We start from the raw sequence: 13,851 nt of genomic DNA on the forward strand, positions 1-13,851 counted from the left end.
ACACCTTGACTAAGAACCCACACCTAGTAAGCGACAGTATCAGAGTGTGAACTAGTCGATATGGATAAAGCAATCATATTAATTGTGCATGTGCTGCTTTGCAATTCAGAGGTAGAAAAGTTGGAATGAACAATTACACCCTGAATTCTGAGTTTTGCTGGAGCTAATATAGCTCCTTTAGTGAGTTTTAATGATCCCAGAAATTACTTCATCTTATAACCTATTCCTCTCTCTTAACCTCCCATCAAGTCCTGATATTTAACGTCTACAAGGGAAAACTGAGTTGACAGCATGTTGACAATCACAGAGGGGATTTTCATAATCTCATTTGTTTGGCCAGGTTTAATTTCAAACTGGAATAAGTATTTTCCTTCTCTTATCTATATGTTTGTAAGCACAGTGTGCATGTGTGTGCGCGTGTGTGTGTGTGTGTGTGTGTTAGAGAGAGAGAGAGAGAGAGAGACTGAGAAACAGAAACAAAAAGACAGAGACAGAGACAGAGAGACAGAAAGATGGATGCAAGGAGAGAGAGTGGGCTACAGGGAGGGAGATGTAGAGGCCACTTTTAGGCAAACAAGCCTGAGCAATGGAATGTAGAAAGAGCCCACAGTCACCCCCTGACTAAAGACAGGCCCATCAGGCGACCCACCTCAAAATATCCACACGCCCTAACTGACCAGTGGGGTTACTTACACCAAAAAGGGAGAATTCTGGATGCTGCCTTACCTCCTCATCTTGCCCCTTTAAAACCAGCCCACACCCACTGCCTTGTTGCAGCCTCTCCTCTGCTGTCCTGCTCACTGCTCCTTTGCCATGTATTCAATAAACTTCTATCTCTTGTGTTCTGCCTCAGAAGAATGCTTTCACTGCCCAGGACACAGGTTTCTATTGTTGCCCCATGTTTGGGGCTCCTGTCTGATTGGACAGATACCCATTTAGACACCACAGAAGAGTTGGCTCTTCCTCAATTCCTTAATTCCCAGAGTCTGAAAAAATACAACAGCTAAACCTTGAAAAATCCTTGACATACCAATTGTGCTCAAGGAGCACCCTCAGGAGGTACTGCTAATGTCTGAGAAGCTCTCTGAAGCCTGCCTTTGAGTTATTAAGGGATTGGGGAACAAAATTCAAATTCTGCGCTCCTGAAACTGGAGGCCTACTCTTCAAAAGAAGGATTTGAGAATAGAAAAATAAATTGTACTATTTATTTTTTTAATGTTTATTTATTTTTTGAGGAGGGAGGGTCAGAGAGAGAGAGGGAGATGCAAAATCTGAAGCAAGCTCCAAGCTCTGAGCTGTCAGCAGAGAAATGGACGTGGAGCTCAAACTCATGAACCATGAGATCGTGACCTAAGCCAAAGTTGGACGCTCAATCGACTGAGCCACCCGGTGCCCCTAGAAAAATAAATTTTAAAAATGAAAGGAAGATTTACTGAGCAGAGAACAATGACTCCAAGAAACAGAGAGACAGAGAGCCTAAATCATACCTCTCAAACATGGGGCTCAATTGCATGGCTGTTACTCTGACTGATGACTTCTCCTCCTTTGAATGGATTAGTAAAATGGTAGCTCTTTTCTCAAATGCTGCCTGCAGTCAAGTTATGTTGTAGGGTTGTGGGTTTGTTTGTTTTTTTAGAGGTTGGGGGGGGTGAGTGTTGGATGTTTTTAGGAATAACTTCAGCACAGCACCTTGATCATTATCAAATCGCCTCTTGAGAAAGAATATGGCTTATCGGTTTACACAGAGCTCCAAAGGTCTTTGTGCTTTTTCATTCTCTCTGGTTCAGTCTTGCTTATCTGCACACACAAGCCGCCCCCCACCCCAACATGCCACTGTGAGGACAGGACTGAAACATGAGCCTTTCTGAGTCTCAATAGTCTCTGAAGTTTTATCCTCAGCTCAAATAGAAAGCAGTTATACAAGACCTCTTGAATTAGAGAAAATAATTTCTGCTTTATTATTCAAATTACAAGCACTCGTGACTGGTTTTCAGGTCTGATTCTTTACAAACTGCTGTGTAATTCTTGAGGATCAGTTATTTAAAATTATAACTAGAAACACAAATACAATGAGGGACAGAAAGAGGAAAAATGAAAAAACGAGACAAGAGCTTATGAAAAGTGGGGAGGTGGGGAAAGCAAGAGATAAATAAAACTAGTTTTTTCAGTTAGAAGCCATGTTGTATTTTTTTATGTTGTTCACTCCTGCCATCTAGTGGTTTTCATATAGTAATGTGGAAGTCAGAATTAGAAATCACAAATGCAAGTTTTTAAATGGGATGTCAGTCACCCAACAATTTACCTCATCCACAAGTCCTGTCCCTCTCTCTCTAGTCTAGACATGATTGTGAATGTTCCACATGTGTTACTGCCCACAGCATTTCAACAGAGAGCCAAAACTCCAGATATGGAATAAATTTTAAGTTCCAAGGTTTCCACTTACCAAGCCCCACATTGAGCAAATTCCCAGAAAACTATTATATCTTGAAATTCTTGCATTTCACCAAGTTCCTCTTCCTAAATGTTGAATGATCCAATGTAATTCTGTTTCTTGGAAGGTACTATTAAACCCAAGAGTCAAATATACTAATCAAACATTAAGTGTAGTCTCCGGGTACTGATTCATTAATCACAAACATCACTTACCCTTTTTATGCTTGATGTAAAGAGACTCAATTATCCTTGATATAGTCTCAGTTTAAATTTTTTTTAAGTTGGAATTTTAAAGAATTTGCTTCAAAAATTTTTCTCAAAGACAGGTGTTTTACATTGTATATGAAGAAAAACAATGTGCCCTCTACCCTCGCAGGTTCTTGGCTGAGACCCCACTGTGATAACAGACAAATTAACAAGAAAAAAAGCCCCAGAAGTTTAATAACATATATTTCTCCCGTACACATAAGAAAAACGCAGGAAAACTGAGTAAGTCCCCTGGAAGGGCCTAAGCCACCACCTCAAATAATATCTCCAGCTAAAAACAAACAAACAAACAAACAAACAAAAAAGATGTTGGGGAGGAGGAGGGCAGTTATTGGAAGTTATTAGGAAACGCACGTAAACAGGGTAAGGTTGTCATCAGGTTTTAAGCCCTTGCCTTTTTCATTGATAAGAGTTTCTGGAAATTTAGTCATCCTTCTCTTCCCAAACAGAGAGGAAGACAGTCTTACAAATGAAGATTCCCCTTATAAATGTAAATGTCTCTTACAAAAGGGTAACATCTGCTCAGTTTTCAGTGCTTCTCCCATGTCTGCAGTCTCTTAAAAATAACCAGCTCAAAATAATCAATATGCCAAAAAGGCCTATCTTGAAGTGGTATATTTTGCTCCCGTTCACCATATCTGTGATCATCAGGGCATTGTAGGCGGTCCAACTGTAGACTCAGCTGCTGTGTTGGAGGCTCCCAGTACCACTGTGAAGACAGCCGCAAGGCTTGTAGGGTTGTGAGATAAGAAAGTTTTACAAGAGTCGGACACCTGCAGTGAGGGGCCTGATCTTCCCAAACATGGTATCAGAGGCACTGGTTCTACATTTTTTAAGGGGGAAAATCACAAGGGAAGCTTGATCTGAGAAGTAATGAGCTGTAAGCATGACTGGCTTGCTCTCTGGAAGAGAGTTTTGAAAAGGCATAAAACATTCCCAGGTCTAGACATGTGGATGACACGCAGAGATGGAAAATGGCAGACTGAGACAGAAGCCCAAGGCATGTTTTTTAAAAAAGAATCTGGAGAGGAGGGATGGAGAATGTTTGACCCTGACCTGTAAAAAACACAGTGCAATTTTTGAAAAATATAATTCAGAGATACAAATAAGACTTGTATTTTCCAGTGAGGGGAAATTATTATTCATCTGTTGTCCTTCTGAAATCTCCAGGTAGGTAGGCAGAAATATCTGGTATATGTAACAAAACATCTTGGAGCATGTACCTTACCAACCAAATATCCTATACTACTATATTATCATTGTTAGGCTGGGTGCCTTGACACTTGGTCACTTTCAGGATTTCCTTATTTCCTATCCTTACACTCTGAATTCATGATGTCCAGCCACCCCAGCCTTCTCTATGTTCTTTGTTCTCATTCCTACCTCAGGACCTTTGTACCAGTGCTTTTCCTCTGCCTGCACTTTATTCTCCCTCATCACTTTGTCAATATGATCTCAAATTAAATATTACCTCCTCTGAAAAGTTTCCCCTACTGGGGCACCTGGGTGGCTCAGTCGGTTGAGCATCTGACTTTCAGGTCATGATCTCGCAGTCCACCCTGCATCAGGCTCTGTGCTGACAGCTCAGAGCCTGGAGCCTGCCTCCTATTCTGTGTCTCCCTCTCTCTCTGCCCCTCCCCCACTTGCACTCTGTCTCTCTCTCTTTCTCTCTGTCTCTCTCTCTCAAAAATAAACATTGAAAAAAATTTTAAAAAGTTTTTCCTGCTACCCTGTCTAACGTTGTACCTTGCCCAACACCCTAGATTCTTTCTATCAAATAAACTTTTCTTTTCACAAAGGTAATATCACTATTTATTATGATTATGATTTTGCTTATTGTTGTTTGTTAATTATCTATCTTTGCCTCTAGGATGTAAGTCCCATAAAGAGCAAGGTCTTCTACATCTTGTTTATTGCTTAAATCTACCAGGGCCCCAGCAGGAAGCAGATGAGTAGCTGGAGAAAGTTTAATAAGAGACCATTTACCAAGGGACTACTGCATGACTTCTGTTGCACAGGGGCAGTGCAGCACTCAGGGCCTGAGTCACTTCTCGGCCTAAAGGGCACTGGAGCCCAGAGAATGAGAGGCTGTTGGAGAGGACCAACAACAAGAGAGAGGACCTATAGTGGAAGGGTACTGCTGGCCCACGGTCTCTCTTTAGAAGGGAGCCTGGAAAATACATGCCTTAACTCCCTCCCTCCAACCATCCCTTAAACTGCCTGCTGACCCTTTCTGGAACTGAACACTAAAGGGAGCCAGCAGTCCCCACAGATCAGCCTCTGAGGGTAAAGAGCAGACTGGAGAAGGCTGGAGTCCAGATCTGCAGGGGCAAACAGAAGACATCCATCAGGTGACCAAATCTCAGTGCTGAGAACAGGGTCTGACAGAATAGGCACAATAAACATGTGCACAATCAATAAATAGCATAATGACTAGGAATTCAAAGCTGAAATGTCTTTGGTTTCAGAAAAAGCAAGTTGTACTTTCTCTGACGATAGCCTTTAGCCAGGAGCAGACTAAAGAGATCTGCCCTCCAGGAAGACACGAAGAAGCCAGGGACAGATGTTTGGCTGTGCAGGGCATTAAAGAAATAATGGAAGCCTATCTGAGATAGTGGATTGTGCGACATCACCACCAGCGGTAAAAGTACATACATTAGGGAGTAGAATGGGCAGTTCATTAATACTTTACAGTACAAGTGGCTTTGCAGTTCACAAAGAGCTCCACAGATGCTGCCTCATTCAAGCCTTGAAGTCTTCCGGCAGACAGCAAAGTATGTCCTCGTTTTATAGATGAGGACAATCCACTTAGCCAAGTTCAGTATCTTGTCCAAGGTCATACAGCTGGCCAGAACTCTGTATTAGAGAGAACACAGAGAAGGAAAAATAAACCTTTTGGGTAACAACAACAAAAAAAAGATCCTTTAAAAGGTATGAGTGATGAGGCTGAGGGAACTTGAGAAAAGAGCCAATCTGATCAAAAATCATATAGTTATTAATTGTTACCCTACTTAATTGCAGTAACCACCCACTTTTGCGGAAGTCTTTAAACCAAGTATATTAGTCTGTGAGGCAAAAATGGTATAAAACATACAACATGAAAGAAAAAAAATCAAGAATCTGGATAATTTGTCTGAATAACCCAAAGCTTAGAGATGGCATTTAAATGATCATATTGCCTCTAAAACTATTGCTCTCCTTCCTGCAGCCTAAATCTTGGCTGAGAAAGAGAAGGTAAGGTACAAGAAATTCATTTTAAGTGACAGCAATCCCCATGAAATAGTGGCGAAACAGGGCTTTTACTTCTCTGATATTAAATCTTCCCAGATAGTGGAATTCTGAACTAGTAGAGGCCAAACGACGAAACAAAAATTCATTTTTAACTATTTGTATTTATTCACCAGGTAACAGATTTAATCTTTTTCCGTGGTAGTTTACCACCAAGTCGGAATGCTATTTTTCATGTGCTGATCGTAAAGGAAGGAAGAATATTCTTACTGGGAATAAAAGTCGTTAGCCTTTACAGATGACTTTAGCACCTTCTCCCGCTTCTTTGCAGATGGAAGGAAGCCCAGCAAGGGCTCTAGAAAACCTGAACAAGAAAGGAAACGGGAGGGGGGGGCGGGCGGGCAGTATGGTATTCCTGGAGATTTTGAAAGTACAGGCAATAGGCCATGTTCTCAGCCACAACAGTTAAAATATGATCTTCAAAGTAGCCTCAATCAGTCCCAGACTTCTTGCATTAGACTTCCAATGCTAGATTCCAATTTTAGTTCACCAGGCTTGTGGGTTTATGAGAGACACTCAAATGTTGAGCCATCAGTAAAAGGCATTTATGTAGTTTATACTGAACAATAATGAAAAAAACCTCCTCAAAATAGCTTTGTTAAGACACGCTTTTTAAAAATCTGCAAGTAAATCTTTCAGGACATTGTTTAAAATCAACTTTTGAAAGGACCCATTAAAAGCATTTCCCCGTGAGCAACGCAGCCACTGACCTGCATTATTCAATGTGCTGTACTGCAATTAATCTGAAATCCTTGCTCCCTTGCTCCCCATGTAAACGGAACAGCAGTGGAATAAAACAACTGGAAAATGAAGGCTCTCACTTTATTATTCACAAGCTGCACTCCGTAGTTGTTATTCATAGATTAGTTTCTTCTGAGACCAAAAACAATTAAGTGCACAGAAACCTAATTCTGCACAGTATGCGACAGAATTAAATAATCTACCTGGAAATGAGTAAAACTCTAGTACTGGCCTATCTGCTCATTGTCTTTACAATACAGACTGAATCTTTGTACTTCAGGCCCCCGAGCCACTAAACGAGAATGACTTGATTTACCACAGATTTCTATACCTCAGGCAGGACTTGAAGACTGAACTACGGGCCCAAGAAATTGATGTGTGCCTTCCAAGTGCAGGTACTAGAAACGTTGCTGTCCTGTCCTGGCGTGCATCTAACACGCCACAACACATATGACAGATCTAGGAATAGCTTTGAATCTGAGCAGGATTTGAGATTAAATGCCTCTGCCAATTACCAGTTGTGTGATTTTAAAAACTTACTTATTTCTGGAGCTAGACAGTATTATGCTAAGTGAAATAAATCAGTTAGAGAAAGACAAATGCCATATGATTTCACGCATATGTGGAATTTAACAAATGAGCACAGGAAAAAAAAAGAGGCAAACCATAAAACAGGCTCTTTTTTTTTTCTTTTTTCTTGTTTTTTTTTTTTTTTTTTTTTTCATAAAACAGAGTCTTAACTATAGAGAACAAAACTGAGGGTTGCTGGAGAGGAGGTGGGCAGGGGATGGGCTAAATGTGTGATGGGTAATAAGGAGGGCATATGTTGGGATGAGAACTGGGTTCCTATGCAAGACATGAATCACTAGGTTCTACTCCTGAAACTAATATTACACTGTATGCTAACTGGAATTTAAATAAAAACTTGAAACTACAAAAAAAACCCAAACAACTTACTTATTAATCATCCTTGGACCTCAATTTCTTCATCTGTAAAAAGAGGATGATAATAGTGCACAGCTCACTGGGTAACTGAGAGGAGAGAATGAGAGAATGTGTGTAAAATTTGTAGTTCAGAGCCTAGCACATAGTAGGTCCTTTAGAGTACATGAGCTGGATATTGCTCCCACCATACTCAGGGGTAAGCCAAGCTCACTGCTCCTCTTGTGTGATTTCTCTATGACTACAAACAACCCTATCCTGCCACTCAGAATGTTCTATTCTCTCTCCTCCACTCACTGCTTGCTCTTCCCCAATGATTTCCTCCAAGAGTTTTTAGGTAAAGGGGCATAGGTGCCTTCCTCTATCCCTGTGCATCCTTGGGGTTCCTACTAAAAGAGTAGGAACAGGGGTGTGTCTGGGCGGTTCAGTCGGTTAAACTTCCGACTTGGCTCAGGTCATGATCTCATGGTTTGTGAGTTCGAGCCCTGCGTCAGGCTTTGCGCTGACAGCTCAGAGCCTGGAAGCTGCTTCAGATTCTTTGTCTCCTTCTGTCTCTGTCCCTGCCCCACTCACACTCTGTCTCTCTCACACACAAAAATGAAAATAAACATTAAAAAGAAAAAAAAGAGTAGGAACAAAGGAATAAACAAGTGAGCCCTAGGCGAGAAAATGGAAGGAAGCCTGAAGCTTCAGTGAAAATCGAGCCCACCACGTGGAGTAGAACACCATGCTTCTCACTTACTGAACTCTTCCCTGATCACACCCTTCCTTTGCAATTCAAAATGTCCCAAAGCAGCGCTTTGCCACTACAGTTGCTTGTGTATCTATTTGATGTTAGTTCTCATATTTTCATTCGTTTTTTGCCTCTCATTAAACTGAAAATTTTTAAGCCTGTGTGCACTATTCAAACCAACTATGCCGTAAAATAATTTACATGCTTCTGTTCTGTTTTGCCAAAGAAACTCTCACTTCCTCTACCAGGATGATTGTCAACTCTTGACTGTTATTGCTTAAGTCACCCAGATGCTGGCCTCCCATCTTTCAAGGGTCCCCTTCTTCCAGAATGTCACCAGAGTCAGGTCTCCCTGCACCTTCTACCACCAAGACCATATTCAGCCTCACACCTCCTCCCCACCACCCCATCCCCACCCCCCACCCCCCCCCCACCCCCGGCCCATGCCTCCTTTCTTCTCCAAGCACTACTGATCCAAGGCAGGAGGAGGAGCCAGACCAGTTCTGAGAGTTCAGGAATGAAGATACCACAGAAGGTACACCAACTTCAAATTGAGAGTGGACATTGGAGTTCCCAAAATGTATCCACAATTCTCCATCTCTGCAGGGAATTCCTCACTGGCTTGCTCCTTTGTAGGGTCTCTAAAATCACCAGTCTCTGATGGCCTGTCTCCGCCTCACCACTGCCCTTCTGTTTATGTACATACTTCTTATTCCTGCTGGGTTGTCACTCAGAACAGTGGCAATTTACTGCCTTCTGCAATAGCCCCAGGCCTTCACCAAAGCCCCAGGCCTACGTTTGTAGATCCAAAGAATTATTAATGGGCCTTGCTAAACAAAGATATGTCTACTTTATTGAAGCATTTTCCAACTTTGTTGAGATAGAATGACATACAACATTGTGTAAGTTTAAGGTGTACAGAAGATTTGATACATGTAGATACTGTGAGGTGATGACAGTAGGACTAGATAACAGCTCCATCACCTGACATAATTATCATTATTTGTGTGTGTGGTTAGTACATTTAATATTTATTCTGTCAGAAACTTTCAAGGGTATAATACAGTATTATTAACTATAATCACCATGATGTATATTCGATCCTCAGAACTTTTCCATCTTATAACTGGAAGTTCGTACCCTTTGACTAACATCTTCCCATTTTTCCACTGCCCCCCAGTGCCTGGCAACCACCATTCTACTCTCTGTTTCTATTAGTTTGGTTTTTTAGATTTCAAATATAAGTGAGATCATACAATATTTGTCTTTCTCTTTTTATTTCATTTAGCATGTCCTTGAGGTCCATGTAAGGTGTCATGAATGGCAAGAGTTCCCTTTTTCTTATGGCTGAATAATATTCCTATGGGGTATGTGTGTGTGTGTGTGTGTACTACATCTCCTTTATGTATTCATCCATCAGTGGACACTTCGGTTGTTCCCATGTCTTGGCTATTGTGAATAATGCTTCAATGAACATCAGTGTGCAGATATATCTTCAACATCCTGATTTCATTTCCTTTGCATATATACCCAGAAGTGGAATTTCTGGATCATAAGATAGTTCTGTTTTTAATTTCTTGAGAACCTCCATATTTTCCACAGTGGCTGTAACAACATTCCCAGCAACAGTACACAAGTGTTCCCTTTTCTCCACATCCTCAAGAATACCTGTGATCTCTTGTCTGTTTGATGATAGCCATTCTAACAGGTGTAAGACGATATGTAGTTGGAATTTTTGAATTGCATTTCCTGATGATTAATGATGTTGACCATCTTTACATGTACCTGTTGACCATTTTTATGTCTTCTTTATAGGAATGTCTATTCAGGTCCTCTGTCCATTTTTTAATTGGGTTGTTTGAGTTTTCTGCTACTGAGTCATATTAATTCCTTATATTTTTTAGATATTAACTCTCTATCAGATGTATAGGCTTGCAAATATTTTCTCCCATTCCATAGATTATCTTTTCATTTTGTTGATTATTTCTTTTGCTGTGCAGAGGCTTTATAGTTTCACATAGTCCCATTTATTTGTTTTTGCTTTTGTTGTTTGCATTTTGTGTCAAATCCAAAAAATCATTGCCAAGACCCATGTCAAGAAAATTATCCCCTGCATTTTCTTCTAGAGTTTTCCAGTTTTGGGGTCTTACCCTTAAGTCTTTAATCCATTCTGAGGGATTTTTGTATATAGTGTAAGATAAAGGTCCAGTTTCATTCTTTTGCATGTGGAAGTCTAGTTTTTCCAACACCATTTACTGAAGAGACTATCTTTTCCCCATTGTACATTTTTGGTGCCTTTGTTGAAATTAGTTAACTATATATGTATGGGTTTATTTCTGGATTATCTATTTTGTTCCATTAATCTATGTGTCAATGCCAGAATGTTTTAATTACTATTGCTTTGTAATACAGTTTGAAATCAGAAATTGTGATGCTTCCAGCTTTGTTCTTTCCCAGGATTGCTTTGGATATTCAGAGTCTTTTCTGGTTCCATCCAAGTTTTAGGATTGATTTTTCTCATTTCTGTGAAAAATGCCATTGGAATTTTTATAGGGATTGCATTGAAATTACAGATGGCTTTGGGGGTGCCTGGGTGGCTCAGTTGGTTAAGTGTCCAACTTTGGCTCAGGTCATGATCTCAGGGTTCGTAAGTTTAGTCACTGCATCAGGCTCTGTGCTGACAGCTCAGAGCCTGAAGCCTGTTGTATATTCTGTGTCTCCCTCTCTCTCTGCAATCCCCCTCCCTGCTTGTGCTCTGTCTTCTCTCTCTCTCACAAAAATAAATAAACATTTTTTAAAAATTTAAGAAATTACAGATGGCTTTGGATAATATGTGCATTTTAATAATATTAATGCTTTCAATATCAATGCTTTCAATGAACATGGGATATCTTTCCATTTATTTGTATCTTCTTCATTACTTTCATTAAAGTCATTGATATCAGTGTACAGAAGTTCACCTCCTTGATTAGATTCATTCCTACATATTTTATTGTTTTTGAGGCTAACAATAGGATTGTTCTCTTTGTTTCTTTTTCAGATATTTCATTGTTAGTGTATAGAAACAAAACTGATTTCTACATGTTGATTTTTTATCCTGTAACTTTACTGAATTTGTTGATTAGTTCTAACAGTTTTTTGGTAGAGTCATTAAGATTCTTTCCCTCTTATCCTCTCCAACACATCCGATCTCAGATTGTTTGCTCCAGCAGTATGCCGTAACTTCTCCACTAGACTCCTGGACTTTCACAAAAGCTTTCTCATCTGTGGATGACTGACTAAGTTGGTTTTCTCCAGGGACTCCCAGACTGCAGCTGTGAGGGGCTGGAGCTGGTTCATGGGTCATTTTGGAGTCCACAGCTGGGACTGAGGTCTCTTTGCCTATTATAGTTGGGTAAGACTTCTCCTAGGTTCCCTGGCATGAGGTGCTTGTGACAGAACCAAAGCTAAACAGAGCTGTAGGTGAGTCCTCAGGAGTACAGAGCTGCTTCTAGGTCTATAGCTAAGACTAAAGTCAGTGAGTCAACTGCCTGGGTATAGACTTATCCTCACAAAACAGCTCTCATCATTCTTGGACTGCACCAGGGTTTCACAATCTCCCACCTGGATCCCACAGCTCTCTTCAAAGGTACTTTTGTCTGTGGATGGATGCCAAACTGTTGAGGGGATACTAGTGAAAGATGTCTTATTTAGCCATCTTGCTGATATCACTGTCCAAGAGGCATCTTCTTTGAATTTGCACACTAATCATTCAAATATCCAACAGAATATTTGAAATTTCACCATTTTCTTTACTTACTTAAGGTTACATTTTTAGGTTTCCCATTCTCTCCTCCCAACCAGGAGATTTCCTGGTTTTGATTTCCACTTCTTCCCTTGCTTCCAGACCTGCTCGTATGCATTATTTTTTTTTTTTTCAGAGTACCTTCAGTGATCTTTCCAAAACACAGTTCTGGCTACACATCACTGCTGTGCTTTGGGACACGGTCTGATTCTCTCCCAAGGCTTTATCCTTGAGAGGCTGTATGGTGTAGTGGTCAGAGCACACTCTGTAAACAGACTGTTTAAGCTCCTCTTCCACCCTTACTAGCATGACTGGTCACTAGTGTGACTTTGGTAAGTTGCTACATCTTACTATACTTCTCTTCTATGTGGTGGAGACGATGATATTCCTTACCTTTGGGCATTTATACAGATTAAGTGAATTGTTATGCATAAAGCCTAGCTCAACTAGGCACTAGAGAAGTATTTGCTAGTGTTATTGCTGGATCTTCCCTTCCTGAACTATCCTCTGTTTACTTCATCCTCACCTTTTGCCATTTTCCCTTGCACTTTGTGCTAAATTTGAGGTGACTCTGAATGCACCAAGATTTACCTCCCCCATGCCCTGGGTTGCCTAGGTTGTTCTCTCTGTAACAAAGAGAGAGAGAAAGGGAGAGAGAAGAAGGAAGGAAGGAAGAAAGGAAGGAAGGAAGGAAGGAAGGAAGGAAGGAAGGAAGGAAGGAAGAAAGAAAAAGAAAAAAGAAAAAAATCTCTTTTTTTCCCCTCCTTTTTCACTTCACCAGGACTCTAATCATTTTTTTCAGGTCACAACTTCCAAATTACATCTCAAAAAGAGACTTCCCAGACCCTCCAAGACCAGCGCCCCTTCTATGTGCTTATGTGACACCATGTTCTCAACATGACTAATGCTATTACTTGTAAGTGACTTATTTACTAGTTTGTATTTATCGTAGTCATACCACACTGCAAATCCTTTGAAAGCAGGAAGCATTTCTTGTCACCATTCTATTCCTAGACTGCCAGGCATACTGGTAGCATCTGATAAATGCTCCACAAATGCTTCTTCAATAAATGTTGAAAGCAAAAGGATTAAACAAAATAAAGGCAAATTTTACCATTTATACAAATTTTTAACATTGAGCACAAAGGTTCAGAAATCCCTAATGGTTCAACTTTTAATATTTTAAATTGAAACATCTTCAGAATGGGTTTTTATGATCTTCACTATTCCTGAACATGGTGTCAACTTGGTACATGGAATGAAGAAAGAAATTTTCACAGATGAGCAAAAAATTCTGTACTTCCTTCAGCTGTGTGCATGCTGTCTAAGGCAGACCAGGCTGAACTATCCCTTCCAGCCAGGGTTTGAAATAGAGCAGATAAAGCAAAAATTATGTTTCTCTTCTAGAGCTTTAGAACATTATGCCTTATGCCATTTGGAAATTTGCAATGCTTCTTGATGATGCTAAGGATGGTGGTGATGAAAATCATGACAACAATGTTTAGTCCAGTGAGGGTCCCAGGTGTTCCCACTGGTATTATGGATTGAGATTTGACAGGCAGATGGAAAAGGAAAGGCAAGGATCTCATCCACTCCTACTTCTCAAGAGCTTTATAATATTTATTATCTCTTTTATTTTGGGTTGATCTTCCCATTCAAAATA

The 13,851-nt window shown here is 40.4% G+C and overlaps 1 long non-coding RNA gene across 5 annotated transcripts in view; it reads right to left on the reverse strand.

Moving 5' to 3' along the window:
- The window catches only part of LOC147571891 (uncharacterized), a 207,165-nt gene that overhangs the window by 153,387 nt on the left and 39,927 nt on the right, over positions 1-13,851 (reverse strand). For 2 of the 5 annotated variants that reach the window (XR_015246664.1, XR_015246665.1), the window contains exon 3: positions 1,935-5,554. This is a non-coding gene — a long non-coding RNA (uncharacterized LOC147571891). Of the gene's footprint in view, positions 1-1,934; positions 5,555-7,667; positions 7,762-13,851 lie in introns of those variants that run through there. The other 3 variants (XR_015246666.1, XR_015246667.1, XR_015246668.1) reach the window with 2 other exon arrangements.

Source organism: Puma concolor, chromosome F2, assembly GCF_028749965.1.
Source record: "Puma concolor isolate L17-30 chromosome F2, mPumCon1.1.hap2, whole genome shotgun sequence".
Taxonomy (NCBI): domain Eukaryota; kingdom Metazoa; phylum Chordata; class Mammalia; order Carnivora; family Felidae; genus Puma; species Puma concolor.